The 18,139-nt window shown below is 40.0% G+C and overlaps 1 pseudogene; it reads right to left on the reverse strand.

The window, feature by feature from the left end:
• Positions 1-16,996: 16,996 nt before the first annotated feature.
• Positions 16,997-17,675, reverse strand: LOC148150005 (uncharacterized; annotated as a pseudogene).
• Between the last annotated feature and the right edge of the window lie 464 nt (positions 17,676-18,139).

Raw genomic sequence — 18,139 nt, forward strand, 5'->3', positions numbered from 1 at the left:
ACTGGTGCACTTATGGCATGCCTTCCTAAACTCTTTATTTAACCAGGTTAATATTTTCATTTGCTGGTAATGATATAAAGAATTATAAGCAGGATCAAGAGATTACAGATTGTGTTGAAATATAGTTCTGCTGCTAATGTCCAACAGCGCCTCATGAATGTCCAATCCAGTGTTGTTAGATCTGATAGTGCCACACAATACATTGGAAGGTTTTCTCATTGCAGAGATGACACTTTGTCTCCACTAGAACTGTGCAGTGATCACCTCGAATAACACTGTCATGGACAGATGCATCTGTGACAGGCGGATTGGTGAGTCAGGGGTCAATTAAATTCTTGCCTCTTCTTTATTGCCTTACCATTTGTCTCGGACAGATCCAAACGCTGTATTCTTTATACCTTGGCCAGGTCAGTCACTAGTGGTGCTACTAAAACACTATTTACAATGAACATTGAAGTTCCCTTGCCTTTGCCATCCTGAATTCATCTTCCAAATGGTGTTCAACATGAATAAGCACTAATTACAGCTGAGGGAGGTGCACAAAGCTAGTCCCTTTTTTCTCTAGAAGCTGTTCCTTGGCTCAAGGAGAGTCTGTCCTTGATTTTTTTTCAGAGGGGCAATAAACTGGGCCGGGCTTCGATCAGTCTGATTTGGTACAGAGATATAAAGGATTTGAGAGGCATTTTGTATATATGTAAACAGATGAGACTTCAGGCCAATGTGGTCATGTTTTTGAAGTGACCTGTATAAAGAGAGGGGAATGGTCAGCTCTTTAGCTAGCACAGCTGGGCTGAGCAGTTTTAGCTCAGTCTTGAACTGGGAAGCTGTGTGCAAACTCTCTCTCTTTTCTGCCCTTCAATTTTAACCTGTAAGCATGTGTCCCATTTATGCTGGCATTTAGAGAGCGTTTGCTTATTGGGACTGTCGTGTGTATTTGGAACAGTATAATTAAGTCTAGCTGGATTGGTTGAGTTCTGTAGGTGTTCTTTAATCTGTTAACTGTGTTTCATTGTGTAATTATGTGAATAAATTGTTCTGTCTGTTTTAAAATTGAGTAGTCAACCTACCTATCTTACTCCAGGTAATTCTCACTGTACACTTACTGAAACAAGTTGCAAAGTTATGGTTTGGGGCTGCCTGCTTAAGAATGCTTTGCGTGGTCTGGCTTAGTTCATAACAGAGTGTTTGGTGATAATCAGCAGGAGGTTTCCTTGCACATGTTTGACTTGATGCCATGAGGCTCCGTGTGGTCTGGAGTTGATGATGAGACTCCCAGGGCAAATCCCTCTGAAATATATACCTATGCGCCACCAGCTTTGAATATGGGCCAGATTATACCCAGAGAAGGTGATGTTGTTTGGGACGTTTTCTGTAACAAACAATTCCATGAGCATGGCTACATCAGGCTGTTAGTTAACTAGTCTCTGAAACATCTCGCCCAATTTTAGTGCAAGACCCAAATTTTGGTCAAGAGTTTTCAAGTTCAATAGGGTGAGGTTCTGGAAGACTGGAGGGTAACAAATGTTGGGCCATTATTCAAGAAATGCAGCAAAGAAAAGCCTGGGAACCATAAACCAGTAAGCCTAACATCTGTGGTGGGTAAGATTCTCAGATCAGATATACAGAAGAACCTCGATTAGCGGGCACTCTTTCATTCGGATAATTGATTATTGGGTTAATCGGTTCAATGCTTTTCCTCTGCAGTTCAGCCCACCCGGCCCCTGCCCCCATCCAACAACACCACCCACTATCCCGCAACCCCATCCAACACTGGCCCAACCTGCACCCCACCCCCACCCGCCCCTTGCCGGACCCCATTCCCATCTACCTCCCAACCCTGTCCAACATTACCCCCACCCACCAACCAACCCCATCCAACACCTCCCCATCCATTCTTCAACTCTGTCCAACGCCCGCTCCCAAACTGCCCTCCCGCCTTCATCTAACACCTCCCCCTGCCAGTCCCCAATTCTGTCCAACACTGCCCCAGCCTGCCTCCAACCTCATCTGCCCCCAGTCCCGTACAACACTGCCCCCTGCTCGCCCCCAACACCAGCCTACACCTCCCCTGCCCGCCCCCCCATTCCAACCCGACCCCACCCTTGTCCAACTTGGAGTGCACCGTTCTCTGAAAGTGGAGCCACAGGTAGACAGGGTAGTGAAGAAGACTTTTGGCACACTGGCCTTCATCATTCAGGGCATTGAGTATAGAAGTTGGGAAATTATGTTGCAATTGTACAGGACGTTGGTGAGGCCACACTTTGAGTATTATGTTCAGTTTTGGTCACCTTGCTATAGGAAGAATGTTATTATTTTGGAAAGAGTGCAGAAGAAAATTACAAGGATGTTGCCAGGACTCAATGGTCTGAGTTATAGGGAGAGGTTGAACAAGCTAGAACTTTTTTCTTTAGTGCACAAGAGACTGAAGGGCGGGGGTGATCTTTTAGAAGAGTATAAGATCATGAGAGATATGGATAGGGTGAATGCACTCATTTTTTTCCCCCAGGATTGGGAAATCAAGGACTAGAGGGCATCAGTTTAAGGTTAGAGGGGAGAAAATAGAAGGGAACCTGAGGGGTAACATTTTTACTCAGAGGATGGTATGTATACGGATTGAGCTGCCAATGGAAGTGGTTGAGGCGGGTAAATTAACAACATGGAAAAGGCATTCAGACAAATAAATGGATAGGAAAGGATTAGAATTATCTGGGCCAAGTGCAGTGAAATGGGGTTAGTGTTGATGGACATTTTGGTCGGCATGGACCAGTTTGGGCCAAAGGGCTGTGCTGTAGGACTCTATGACTCTATGGTTCTCAGATTGCTGTTGTTTCCAGTATCTGGGTCAATGTTTGGTACTCTGTCCGGTTTCATCCCTTACTTTGCAGCAGGTTTGACATAACTGACTGACATGCTGGAATATTTCCGAGGGCAATTAAGGGTTAATCACATTACTGTTGTTCTGGATTTTATTTGATTTGATTTATTATTGTCACATGTACCGAGAAACAGTGAAAAGTATTGTTTTGCTTGCGATCCAGACAAATCATATGTTACATAAGTACACAAGGGTAATAGAAATGAATGCAGTATATAGAACTGTAGATACAGAGAAGGTGCAGAGAAAGATCAACTGTAATATATGAGATTCCTGTTCATAAGTCTGGGTGGCTGGGTCAAAATTCTGGAATTACATCCCAAAATCATCCGTTGTGTTTCAACCCACAGCACATGGACTGCAGCGGTTCAAGAAGTCGGCTCACCACCAACTTCTCAAGGACAACTAGGGACAGCAATAAATGCTGGCCAACTAGCGATGCCCACATTCCACAAATGAATATGTTTTTAAAAAGCTGTTCTTAAATCTGTTGGTACATTTTCAAACTTTTGCACCTTCTACCCGAAAGAGGGTGAAAGAGAATACAACGGCTGTGGGATGGGTCTTTTATTATATTGGCTGTTTTCCTAAGACAGTGGAATCAATGAGAGGAAGGTTGGCTTGCATGAATGGACTGGACTGCACAACTCTCTGTAATTTCTTGTTGTCTTGGACACAGCAGTTGCTATACCAAGCTGTGAAGCATCCGGATAGGATGCTTTCTATGGTGCATCTATAAAAATTGTTAAGAGTCATTGCGGGCATGTTGAATTTCCTTAGCCTTCTGAGGATGTCGAGATTTGGCATGCTTTCTTGACTGTAGCATATGCATAGGTGGACCAGGATAGATTGTTGGTGATGTTTACTTCGAGGAACTTGAAACTCTCAACTATCTCCACCTCAGCACCATTGATAGAGTAACAAGTATGCCAGACCAGGTAAGGATGATGGATTCTTAAGAAGGGTCACTGGACTTGAAACATTAATTCTGATTTCTTGACTAGATAGAGCCGGACTGCAGAGCTTAGATCTAACCCTTCAGTTGTGGGATTGCTTAGCTTGGTCTATCACTCGCCGCTTCTGCTGTTTGGCATGCAATTGATCCTGTTTGGTGGCTCCACCAGGTTGACACCTCATTTTCAGGTATGCCTGTTGCTGCTCCTGACATGTCACCCTGTACACTCCATTGAACCAGAATTGAACCCCTGGCTTTATGCTAATGATTGAGTGGGAAATATACTGGACCACAAGGTTACAAATTGTGCTGGAGTACAATTCTGCTACTGTTAATGGCCCATGGAGTTTTGTGGATGCCCAGTCTTGAGTTGCTAGATCTGTTTGAAGTCTGTTCCTTTAGCACAGTGATAGTGCCTAAGAACATGGTGAAGGTTATTCTCAGTATAAAAGTGGTCACTCTTACTGATACTGTCATGGGCAGATGCATCTGCAGCTGGCAGATTGATGAAGATAGGTCAAGTATGTTTTTCCCTCTTGTTTATTCCCTCACCATCCTACTACATTCAGAGTAAAGGGTGATAAAGGACTGCCAACATTTGACCAGATACATAATTGGAGCTCAAAGATGATGCATGGCCAAGGCTGCCAGGATATCTTGGCAGTGATGAGTACTTCTAGCTGCAGTGAGTAGGAGAAGTGAGATGGCATTAGATAAGAGGAGCTAGCTAGGGGCATCCTAGGTAGTTAAAGATCAATCTGTGAGAAAACCCATTGGGCCTCAGGGAGAGAAATCCGATGAAACTCTAGGTAAATGGCACTGAGCCAAAGTACAGCAACATTCAGCTGTTGGATTTGGCACCTCTGGCACCTCAAACAGATGTTTGTACTTTGTGGATATATAATAGTTCCACTTGTGTAATTTATAAACAATTTGACACAGTAATATTTGGTAAAATCCACACTTCTTTCTCTCTGCATCAGAAAAGCATTACCAATTCAAGCTGATTGTTGGGCTATTAAACTGGACAGGTGGAAGGTGACAATTAACATGAGATCTTTAGATCTAATGATGATTCTTACACAATCTGGAATTAATAGTCACAATAAGATATCTGTTTCTCTTGTTAAATTAAGTGAACAAGATAGTCTCAGCTTTTTTAGTGGTCACAATCACAAGTTGGCAAGTTCAAGATGTGGTACCTGAGTATGGTGATTACTTTTTATCCTGTCCCCTTGTTCTTTCATGATATCATCAGCACCTTCAGATCCCTGTGGTGGCACAATAACAGCAATCCCTCACCTCCATATGACTTTTGGCCAAGCACCCGGCCCTGCATATTTTGTGGCAGCAATGGCACTTCGACATGTCAGGTGAGAAACATTCAGAGTCCCTTCTCTTCTCATCCAAGAGATAGATTTGAGCAGAAGGTTCCAAGGCAAACAATGAAGCCATGAGATTATCTGCCAGACATCCTACCATTTCTACCTGTGCTGAATTTGACTGGACATACCCTTATACAAAACAGAAATTAGGTGATCTGCATGATTTGCCAAAAAAGAAAATGGCTGATTTGACACAGTCTGACTATCTGTAAACTCTAAATGATATTTTAACTTTGACAGAACAGGAGTTGGGAGGTCATGTTGCGGCTGTACAGGACATTGGTTAGGCCACTGTTGGAATATTGCATGCAATTCTGGTCTCCTCCTATCGGATAGATGTTGTGAAACTTGAAAGGGTTCAGAAAAGATTCACAGGGTGTTGCCAGGGTTGGAGGATCTGAGATACAGGGAGAGGCTGAACAGGCTGGGGCTGTTTTCCTTAGAGCGTCAGAGGCTGAAGGGTGACCTTACAGAGGTTTACAAAATTATGAGGGGCATGGATAGGATAAATAGACAAAATATTTTCCCTGGGGTCGGGCAGTCCAGAACTAGAGGGCATAGGTTTAGTGTGAGCGGGGAAAGATATAAAAGAGACCTACGGGGCAACTTTTTCACGCAGAGGTGGTATGTGTATGGAATGAGCTGTAAGAGGAAGTGGTGGAGGCTGATACAATTGTAACAAATAAGGCAGTTTAATGGGTATATGAATAGCAAGGGTTTGAAGGGATACAGGCTGGGTGCTTGCAGGTGGGACTAGATTGAGTTGGGATATCTGATCGGCATGAACGGCATGGACTGAAGGGTCTGTTTCCATGCTGTACATCTCTATGACTCTATGACAGGTAGAAGCTGTCTGCTGACAGTGTTGCAGACACTTCTCCAGTCCCTTTGTACACCCAGCAATGTAATTTCTCTCCCAGAATTACAAGGCTCACTTTTTTTTTGCCAGTGTTCATTTGGCTTGCTTTTTCCTTTCTGCCTATAAGTATCTTTTGTCTGCTCAGTATCAAGCCCCAGCTGAAATCAGGTATTTATCAATAGTGGAAGTACATGGTGAATTTATTCTGTCGATCTGTACTCCAAAGCACAAATGCTGAATGATTGGATCACCAACAAAGTCTAATAGAAAAGATAGACATTATTGTGATAAATCAAGGATTTCAAAACAAATAAATTAATGCTGAAGTATAAGCCTAACCTTGTGTTGTAAGAAGAGATTTGTTTTAAAATTCAGTAATTTTATAATCCACATCGCCTAATTTCCTCCAAATTGTCTTGAAGGTAAGAAAAATGTTTGATTGTTGAACCATAACACTTACCACAAATTTACAAAAGGAGCATTGTAATCTTTTATTTAGACATAACAGGGTTAAAGTTGGAGAAAATTGGTTTCATTAATGGTAGACCATTCAGACAGAACGTGTTAGGATTCAATTATTCCTTAATTGTTAGCACTTCTCTGAATTTAGCAAAGAAGGGACAAATATGTTTAAAAACAAGACTGTGATAATTCGCACAGAGACTCATTCTAATTCTGAGAGACATTTCAGTGACCATTCTGATATTGTTTTTGATAGTAAGATTAGCCCCAAGAGCATTTCTGAGTTACCACCAACTGTTACTGCAAATTCGCAAACCTGCTGTGGCAAAGGGTTCTCTCAGCCTCCAGCTTACTGTCATGTCATTTATGCCTTTGGCTCAGTCACATAGAATAGATATAAACATTTGAGACAAGCAGTCTATAGACACACTATACTGATGTAACAGCTACTATTCCATTGTATTGTGACCATGTTGAAAGCCTAGCAGGGTGCTTCCAAATATGTTCACATCTTTGTGCCAAAGGGCAGGCGTGACACTTATCATTGTATTTTTGAATATTTCCTCCTTTGTAAATAAGCATGGTAGTTTGACACTCTAAAAATGACCTTAAAACTTATGGAATGGAATAAACCCTCATGACTCAGAGATAAACATGAGGAAGAAAAAACACGAAAGAAGAGAAAGAAGGAAAATTATCATCTTTCACAATCATTTTTTTCATACAGAAGACAGGCTGGACCTCTATGTAATGGCTCTTTGAGAGTACAACAAAACTCTCATGGCAACATATTGTGAAGATATGTTTAAGTTTAGATTTTTATTTGCAGTTGAGGAGGGAGTAGATGCCTGGATTAGGGTAGATAAATTGAACTAGTAAGTATTCCTCAGACTCTGTTAAATTTAACAGCAACTCTTGACCAACAGCTAGCCTCATACTGGGTATGGATGAACAGCCCTGTGATGAGAAGTTGAATACCTTGGGCCTACCTCATTATTACATTTAGAAAAGTGAGAGGCAACTTTATGAAACAGTCAAGATTCTTAGGGGACATGACCAAGCAGATTCAGAAAGATTATTTCCCTTTGTGGGAGAGTCTAGGATCAGACAGTATAACCTCAGAAGGAAGACTTGCACTTTTAAGGGAATTTCTTTTCTCGGGCGGTAGTAAATCTGTGGAATTCTCTACTGCAGAGGGCTATTGCGCCTGGGTCATTAAGCATATTCAAGGCTGAGACAGACAGATTTTTAATTAGGAAGGGAGTCAAGAACTATGGGGAAAAGATAGAAAGGTGGCATTGAGACTTCTCAGATCAGCCATAATTGTACTGAATGGGGGGCCAGATACAATGGGCTGTCTGGTCTACTTCTATTCCCATATATTATGGTCTTACAGGCTTATGACCTTCAGTGCCAGGCTACAGCAGAGCAGAGAGAGTGAGGGATCATTGGGTGAAGCGGGAGCACTTTGGCTATTGGCAGCCCACTTGATTGGGTTTGCGTTGAGAGGCCTGACGCGTGTGGTGGACTCATTGGTTGGATTTGAAGAACTAAGATTTTGACAGTGGCCTTACGGGGCAAGTCAGATGGAGTGTCTGATTGGAAAGGCAGGTAAAAGTGGACCAGCAGAAATGTGGGACTCAATTCCTCCTGGATCCAGCAGTTCTTAGTTTTCTTCAGCTTCCAGGTTTCCTGAGGCCTGATTGGAAGCAGTTTGAGGTCACAGTCCAATTCTTAAAACCTTTAATCTCCCAGCAAAATCAAACCTGTCGTCGTATTTAAGGTTCAACTTATCCCTTTAGCCTTTCTATTAAAACTAATGAGTGCCTGGATGAATTCTTTTGCATCCCCGTGATGATATTAAGACAAAACCTCAACACAATGAATCCAGATGGTAACAGACACCTTACATAAATTCAGCTCTGCAACACTAACAATACAGAAACTGGCATCAAAGCACTGAAGATTGTGCCTTAACAATGGAGCTCTGATTCTCCAACTGCCTTTGAGATCAGATCCTCAGCTGGAGCACACAATGGAAACATTTATCCTTATAAATCATGAAAAGGAATGGCTAACTGGATTTAAAAATGTATTGGCAACAAGAAGCAAAAGGTGATGATGAGTAGAAAAATGTCTGTCAGAGCAGTAGTGATTAATGGAGTTATATCTCGTTCTGCTTTTTTTTGTCCTCTGCTGATCATATTATCCTTCAGTAAATTCAGAGAAACTACTTCCTACTCTATTATGGAATCTGTTGATGATATCAGGCTCTGTGCTCAAGTGACAAAGGTCAAGGACATAGGCAGTAGCCAATATAATCCAGATCAATAAATCAGATACAAAATGGAATGACAAATACCTTTCAGTGTAAGCTTTTGGGAGAGCCTGATTTCTTAATTTGTAACAATGGCATCCCAAATTGTATCAAACCTAACAAGATAGGAATAACCAGTATTTGTGAATTAGATGAAATTTATTCAGTAAGATGTTAGATTTATTTAATAAAAAGTGTTGAAGGTAGGGTTGAATTTGCTTATCCTTCAAGGACTCAGCAACATTTTCACACAGAGGGTGGTTTAAATGTGGAATGAACTGCCAGAGGGTGCAGGTACAGTTACAACATTTAAGAGACATTTGGACTGGCACATGGACTGGAAAGGTTTTGAGGGATACGGGCCAACTGCAAGCAAGTGGGAATAATTTAGTTTGGGAAACTTGGTCAGCATGGACGAGTTGGACAAAAGGATCTGTTTCCATGTTGCATGGCTCAATGACTATGACTTCATGACTAGAATTACTTGAATGTTGCCAGGAAGGAAGTGAGGACTGAAAATGCTGGAGATCAGAGCCAAGACATTTGGCATTGGAAAAGCACAACAGATCAGGCAGGATGTTGCCTGACCCGCTGTGCTTTTCTAGCAGCACGCTTTTCGACCTTAAATGTTACCAAAACAGGAAATACCTTTCTTCTGATGGTGGAATGGCATTATGTTGTATTATTTCACAGATGAGTTACAACACAGAAACCATGGTAAAACTATTGGAAAAATGACCCTGAATTTTTAACCCTCAATCTCCAATTCTGACTATCTCATTGCTTTGTAGGAAATGGCCTCAATTACCTTTTTCCATTGAATTAAGGTGACGATCAAATATAAAGGGTGGATTATGTGTGGGCTCCTTCAGTGCCAAATTGATCGAGTATGGATTAGATTATCCACTTTTTTTATCTAACCAGGAGAGTTGAGTTGAGTAAACAATATGAAGACTATTGCAGTACTATAACTATTTGCATATTACATGAATGTGACCTATGTTGTTATAGACACTATTAGGCACAAACTAGACCCAAATTTCTCTTATGCAATATCTATCTTTACTCTAACCATGTGCCCATGCATTACGACATTGGGTGGTGATTACTGTCATCAATCAAGTATGAATCCTTTCAGACCCATGTCCGACAATCCATGAACACTTCTGACACTGTAGGCTGAGATAAATATCCTTCATTTCCCTTATTTTTCAGAAGTGTTTTTTAATTCACTCATGGGATGCATGTTGCTGGCTGGCCAGTATTTATTGCCCATCCCTACATTCCAATGTAAAAAAAATTGACACATGCTTTCAAATACAGTAAAATTGTACAATATTACAGCTTGTTATCAGTAATGCTAACTATTGTAAACATTTCACATAAAGCACGCTAGCCTATCCCCATGGAAACTAAGGAAATTAAGAACAAATGTCAGTAGTATTTCCTCACATAATGTCAGGAAAGATTTTTTCAAAATAGGTGTTTTGTACTACAGATATAATTAATATATCAAGACATTTTATAAATGTGAGTCTTATTAAAAGACATGATGCTGCCTGTTTAAAGATAAGGTGTAATATTAAGTCGAAGCTATGAAGTTCAAATCTTACGCTCATTTCCTTAAAGCTGAAAACGAAGCTTTGAACGGCACATAGCAAAACTAAAACAAATGTGATGGGCTGTTTTGAATCACAAAAACCCGCACCTAGGTAGCTGCTGTAGTTGTCAGGTTATTTTAACCATTCATTGTCTCATTTAATGAGTAGAAATTCAAAATTTAATAATTTAAGAAGATAGCTCAGGCAAGATCCTAAAATGCTAAGAAAAATTAATTTAGAACCCTAAAAATTAGTAGTATTATCAAAATATTGGAATGGAAGAAGAAAGTACATTGACAATGGAAGAGCAATCATCAGCCGAGTGAAAAAAGAACAATATCTGTTAAAGGTGAAGCTAGTCAAACGATCAAATATATCCTCAGATCTTCTGGGTAGAAAGGAAACCTGATATTTCAACATTGTACCAATCATTACTGAGCTTTTCTTAAAACATTTCATACAATTTTGATCACCAAAATCTTCAATAGCACAAGAATTTATTCAGCAAAATATAAAGAACATGTTGCATACAGAATCTTCTGCAGAACCTCAAGGATACCCCAAAGTGCATTATAACCAATAAACTACTTTGGAAGAGTCAATGCTATCATAACCAATTTGACCAGAGTCAGATCTGTAATTAAATAAATGATCTAATCAACTCTATTTAGATGTTTTTATTTTAAGCAATTCATTCAGGGGATCTGGACATTGTCGCTAAGGCTAGAATTCTAAATTGCCATTGAAAAAGTGGTAGTGAGTTGTCTTCTTGAACCATTGCCCTGTATTACTCCTGTAATGCCCCACAGATAGTGTATTAGACCCAATGACAGTAAAGGAATGGGGATACATTTCCAAGTTTGGATTGTGTGTAACTTTGAATTAACTTATAAATGATGGTATTCCATACACCTGCTGCCATTGTCCTTTAAAATGGTTGAGATAGTAGGCCATTAACGGAGCCCTAGTGATTTGTTGCAGTACATCTTGTTACACATTGATCATATATTGCTGGGGTGATTAAGGAAAGGAAGCCTACGGTGGTGGATCCAATTGGTGGGACTATCAGGCAGGCTGCCTTGCTCAATAATATTAGAGATTCATGAATGCTATGGGAGTTATGTTAGGGTGAGTAGAGACTTTTCCATTACACTCCTAGCTCTTGACTTGTAGGCAGGGTAAAGGGTTTGGCAAGTCAGGAGATGAGTCACTGACCACAAAATACTCAGCTTCATAGAATCCTACTCTATTATCCTATATTTACTCCTCACTAATGCACCTAACCTACACATCCCTGAACAATATAGGCAATTTAGCATGACCAATTCACCTAACCTGCACATCTTTGGACTGTGGGAGGAAACCGGAGCACTACGAGGAAACTCACGCATGGGGAGAATGTGCAAACTCCACACAGACAGTTGTCTGAGTCTGGAGTCAAATCTGGTTCCCTGGCACTGTGAGGCAGCAGTGCTAACCACTGAGCTACCATGCTGTCCTTTCTATATGGTCAGGAAAGTTGCATTTCTGTTCAAAGGTGAACACAAGATGTTAATGGTGGGGCATTTGATGATGTTAATACTGATGAGTGTCAAGAGAAAGTGTTTAGACTCTCCTTCATTGGAGATGTCCATGCCTGACATTTGTGTGCACAAATGTTACATCCATTTACAGCCTGAGCCTTATTCATTATCTCAGGTGTTGTTATTAGTACAATTGTACATTCATCAATTAACTTTTCCAGTTCAGACCTGATGGTGGAGGGAATGTCACTGGTGAAACTGTAGAAGGTGAGCACAATGCACTGAACAACTTGGTTATTAGGCCTCCAGCAGCTATAACATTTGTCCTATGCACATGACTTCAGCTACTGGAGAATTTCCCATTGAATTTCCTTGCTTTCATTTCCTTAAACATCTTTTGCTCTCACACTTTGTCAAATGTGACCTTGATGTTGTTATGGACCAGACCAGACCCCCTCAAAATATTTTAAGAAGGTAGCCCAGACCTTGACTTTCTTTTATTTTAAAGGCAAATATAAAGTACTGTGATCCAGATGCAATGTGACTGGTCAAACGACTCACACCACGCAAAACACAATTTATTCAAACACAATAGTTAAAATACAAAAAAAAAGAACTTAGAATAACTTCCTCTATTGGAAAACCTAAATGAATAATAGATGTTGTAACTATTACTAATTAACTGATCCAATACAGTAACATTCAATAAACATATCCCTTGACAAATGCAGAAAAAAGATTTTTTTTACATGTGTGACAATACAGGGCAAACTCTCCTGCTTAATTTAAACCAGCAACACAGAAAAGATTTATTCCATGCAGTAATCTGTGAAAATTCAAGAAGCTAAGAACTATTCAAAGTAAAAAGTAACAACTTTATTTCTTAAAGCATGACAGAGAATAACTAACTAACTATTTAAAACTCCTTCCTCTAACCTATCTTTTACCTTGCCCTTCTATAATAGTCGTCCAATAAAACTCCCTGATTTAGATTTACCAAAAATTCAAGTTTTCAAACGCAGCCAGCTGTCGGATCTTCTATTTTGATCTTCCTGTGTCTTCTTTTCTTTTTCTTAGGGAACTCTGCTTCACAGGTCATGGATCAATAAAGGCACCTTTAAGAGAGCTATTCTCCAGGCAGTCTGCAGTTGTCATTGGCTTGGCAGTTCTCCTCCCAATGGTTCAATTCTCCCTGGTCCTATACCCCCAAAGCATCGGATTTCAAGATTGTCAATATACTAAATTCAAACTTGATTGGCGTTTGGTATTTTTCAGGGTATAAATTAAACTGATTGGCCTAATTTGAATCTGTTTTGTGGTTTCCAGGCAACCAGCTACACTAGCTTTTGACCAAGTGTTACATTACTACCTTATTCAGAACACTTGGTGCTGCCTCAGGTAATTCTGAGAGCTTTTAACTCTCTTAAAGTTACAGTACACCCACATTTTCATAACACATGCAAGATAGCAGCAGACAAATAGAAAATATATCAAGTGAAGACTTAGCAGCGAGGAGACATTTACTGCAGCTTCTAACCCTTTTGAGATTCCAACAGCAACTGTTTAAAGCTAAACCTAAAAAAACTTAGAAAAAACTAGAAATCCTGGCCTGTGAGAGCTGGACCACACCCACTCAGTCTGCTTTTATTGTTACAAACTTAAAAAAAACTCAAGGCCTTCCAAACTGTTTACTTTATGGACGAGCTTGGCACCTCTGCCTGAAAACCTCTCTTCAAAACCAGGACAAAATACACCTGTTAAAGCCACAGCATTGTCATAATGTTAAGAACAGTCACTCTCACCTTATCTCTGGAATTCAGTTGCTTTGTCTCTGCTTGGATACGTCTGTAATGAAATCAGGAGATGAATGGTCGCAGTGAAGCACACGCTAAGAAACATTGAGAAGGTTATTATTGAATAAATACTATTGATGCCACTGTCAATGATATTTTCCATCACTTTGCATATGCTTGTTGACAGACTGAAAATTAACTGGATTGCATTTGATGGCAATTTTCTACTTAGTCTGGGGGATAGAGTTTCATTGCTGTACATTATGGCTAGAGTTGTAGTTATTCTTCAGCACTAATGCTGGAATGCTTATGGTACTCATTTCTGTATCCAGTGTAATCAGGCATTTCATGAGATCGCATAGAATTGGCTGTAGACAGCTTGATGCTGTGGATCTTGGGAAGAAATTGAGATGATAAATTCACACAGCCTTTTTCTGGTTCAGCATAGTTTCAAATATTTCAGATTTCTCAAAACCCTTTACTTATTGGACTGCATCATCATTGAGGATGACAATGTTCATGAGAGTTTCCATCCCACCTCTTACTTTTTGTTTAATTGTCCACCACCATTCAGGACTGAACTATGAATGAATATGATGTGAGGAATAAATAAGAGGTGGACACTGGAATGAACCCACTTCTCCTCTTCATATAATGATGAGGGGGGCCTCAAATTGACAGATGTCTTAGTTCAATGCCTCATTCAGAAGACAGCATCTTAAACAGAACAATGAACCCTTAAAGCTGTACTAAAGTCTGGACTTTTACTGAAGTTTTTGAGTAGAAACTTGAATCCTGAGTACTGAGTGTGCTTCCAATGAACCACAGCTAAAAACATTCAAAAAAAGGAGGATTATAATATGTTCATTTGTTATAAATAAAAGCGTTCATGTCAACTGGGACATGGGCGTGCACTGCCTTTATTCCTCTGTTCTAATTGTCCACCATTCTATGGAACAGTTCTGGAACTGATAAAGCTTTCTCATCTGTGATGGGTCATATCTTAACTTCCTTTCCCTAATTAACTAACGAACCATATCTAAACTCAATAATCTATCAGAAAATTGCTATAAGTTGTCAACTGCCTATATTAGGTAACCTTGATCAAGAAACCTTCTTGGCAACTCACGACCCCTAAAATCAACAGGCCTGTGGTCTGTTGTGTCCTGCTGATCTCACAGCACATTTCTGCGCATTTTCAAGCAGCCATTTTCTGCAATGGGAAGAATCACTCACACGTGGTAAAGCTGTTCCCTCAATTTGCATTTGTTCATTTGGCAAAATACTTTAAATCTGTGCCTGGAATTCCCTCCCTACATCTCCCCATCTCTCCGCCTCAACTCCTTTAAGATATTCCTTAAAATCTACAAGTCCAAACAAGCTTTTTGTCATTTAACTTAATATCTGCTTATGTAACTTGATGTCATATTTTACTTTATGGTTCCCCTGTGAAGCACTTTGGGATATTTCATGAGATTAAATCCATTATATTAATACAGGTTGCTGTTGCTGGGGTGAAAACTAAGGGCTATAAATTTAAGACAGTGTTACAACTGACTCCTCCACTGGCTGAAACAAAGTTTGGATTCAATAAGGAATGTGATATATTAGATTATATAGAGCCCAGCATCAGAAACTATTTGGCCATGTTCTTGGAATTAACAAATGCTTAACTAAATAATTGCAAAAAAAGACTTATTCAAGCGAAGATGCAAGAATTATTAACAAAATATACTTTGGCCAAGAAACTTGGAAGTTGGAAACAGGTCCAATCACAGTTTGTTCAAATGCCAGTCTGTAGACAAATTCACTTTCTGTATAAGTTTTTGGCACAGGATTTTCTTCTGATCACTACAGCTGGTTGAATTCTCTTTTCCTGGAGACAGTGGCGATTTGGGCTTCTTCTTCAACGCATTTCCACTCGGGATAATGAAGCTTCCAATTGTTTAACAATAAGTGTTTCAGGAAAAAAAAGCGAGTGAGGGAGCAGAGGCTGATATCCCAGTGGGCAATTTTCTAACATAGTGTTCAAACTCCTCATTTTATTTATACCCATAAACTGGGTCATGTGACTTCTCTCAGAAAATGTTGCAAATTAGATATCCTCACCCTAGGAACATTTTCTTTACAAATACATCTTTGTCACTGCTGTAGCAAGAACTTTAATGTGTTCTTTCCAAAGTAGTTTATGATATATATATCCAGTCAATGATTTAATGAATTCAACACTTTGGATAACAAGTCTTCAAAATAATTGTTAATAATACATCCAGCAGAGATGGAATTAGATGAATAAGAGCTCATGTGGACTGATGGTGAGTTTCTGTTCTTCATTTTCTGTGGGACTCTTGTCATTCTATACCTGAGGTGAGAGTGTTCAATACGGACCTTGGATGGCGGAAAATAGAAAATTGTTCTAATTGTGTGGAATCAAAATTTCTCATCTTGCAAAATAGAAGGTTCATGAAAAAAAATTTTAAAAAGCAATGAAGATTAAAACAAACCCTAAACCTACACAAATACAGCCACACAGCACTCTATCTGAAACAGCATAGAGATCACATTGGTATTCATACCATTTGAACAGGCACATGCCTTGACATCAGTAGGAAACTCTGCATGCCTTCAAGCTTTCTGTCACAAACAAAGATATCAGGATCATTCTACATTTGTACTGATACTGAACAAGACTCCTGAGGGCATCAAATTCAGCTTTGAACCAAGTGAGACAGTGAGCTGCTGCTATATTGCTTGAACAAGCGAAATATCCTGTGAACTTTATACATTAGACTAAGTGAGACTAGAAACAACTCTAAATATTAATGATGCACAAAATATTTTGCAATCATTTAATTATAATTGGAAAGGATAAACAACAATGATGAAAAGGCTATTGAAGGAGCAACAGAGTTTTTCTCTTGATATTCTTTCCTCCTGGGCTTGAGAATTGCATGAGACAGTCTATTTACATTGCACTACCCCAATGGATGCAGATATACTTGATTGATTGATTGATTTGTTTGTTTGTTTATTTTCATGCATACCAGGTACAGTGAAAAGCTTTTCTTGCAAGCAGTACAGGCAGATCGTAGTAAGCAAGGATGTATGGATCAAAAAGACTTAGACAGAGGCGTACAAGCTACATTGCACAGGGCATGCACTCAGTGACATCAATTTTTGTGAAATCTATATTATTTGAGGCTAAAGAGTCCATCTATCAGTATAGTTAAGGCTGGGAAGAAGTTGTTCCTGAACATATATCTTCTGCCTGATGGAAGAGGTTGTAGGAGACCAATACTGGCATGGGAGGGGTCTTTGAGATGTTGGCAGCCTTTCTGCATCAGCGAGTCATGTAAATAGAGTTCATGGATAGAAGGTTGGTTTCTGAAATTGTCTGGTCTGTGCACACAACCTTTTGTAGTTTCTTATGTTCCTGGTCAGAGGAGTTGCCGTACCAGGCCGCTATGCACCCAGACAGTATGTTTTCAATGGTGCATCTGTAGACGTTGGTTAGGGTCCTTATGGACATGCCAAATTTCCTGAGCCACTGGTGGAAGAAGAGGCATTGTTGGGTCTTCTTGACTGTCGCATCTACCTGGGAAGTCCACAATAGATTGTCAGTTATCGTCACTCCTAGGAAATTGACAATCTTGACCCTCTCAACTTCAGTTCCATTGATGTAAATTGGGGGGAGGGGGTGGGTGGTGGTGGGGGGGGGGGGGGGAGTCCTCCTCCTTTTTTTCTGAAGTCAATGATCAGTTCTTTAGTTTTGCCAACATTGACAGAGAAGTCATTCTCATTGCACCACATCACCAAGCCCTCTGTCTCCCTTCTGTATCTTGACTTGTCATTGGTAGATATCCATTCCACTACAGTGGTGTCATCAGCAAACTTGTAGATGGCATTCTACAATTTGGCAACACAGTTGTGGTTGCACAGGAAGTACAGTAGGGGGCTGAGGATGCATCTTTGGAGAGCTCCAGTGTTGAGTGTTATTGTGGAGGAGTTGCAGTTATTTCAACCCATCTTGAACAATAGTCAACCACGAGTGTATACATCTGCTCTCTGAAATCAAACAAACTCATTACTAGCCTTTCCCTACTGCCTTTCCAGAACTCTTAGTGGACGTTTTAGTGCTAGATTGTGTTTGGTACACTTGGCGTGATGAAATATAATCCTGGTCACATGTGTACTTTATGATAACTCGATATCCCTGTGGTGTTTATGTAGGATTTCTCTTCACATTGAATTTGATGTAACCATTCCATAGTCATAACCAAATATATCTTTCAGGTATTGATTTCACTTGTTGTACATCTTCACCATTTCATCTGCTGAACCATTTTTGTGGTCAGCTTTATAAACAGAA

Source organism: Chiloscyllium plagiosum, unplaced genomic scaffold, assembly GCF_037043375.1.
Source record: "Chiloscyllium plagiosum isolate Xiang-an unplaced genomic scaffold, Cpla_swu_hap1 HiC_scaffold_5, whole genome shotgun sequence".
Lineage (NCBI taxonomy): Eukaryota > Metazoa > Chordata > Chondrichthyes > Orectolobiformes > Hemiscylliidae > Chiloscyllium > Chiloscyllium plagiosum.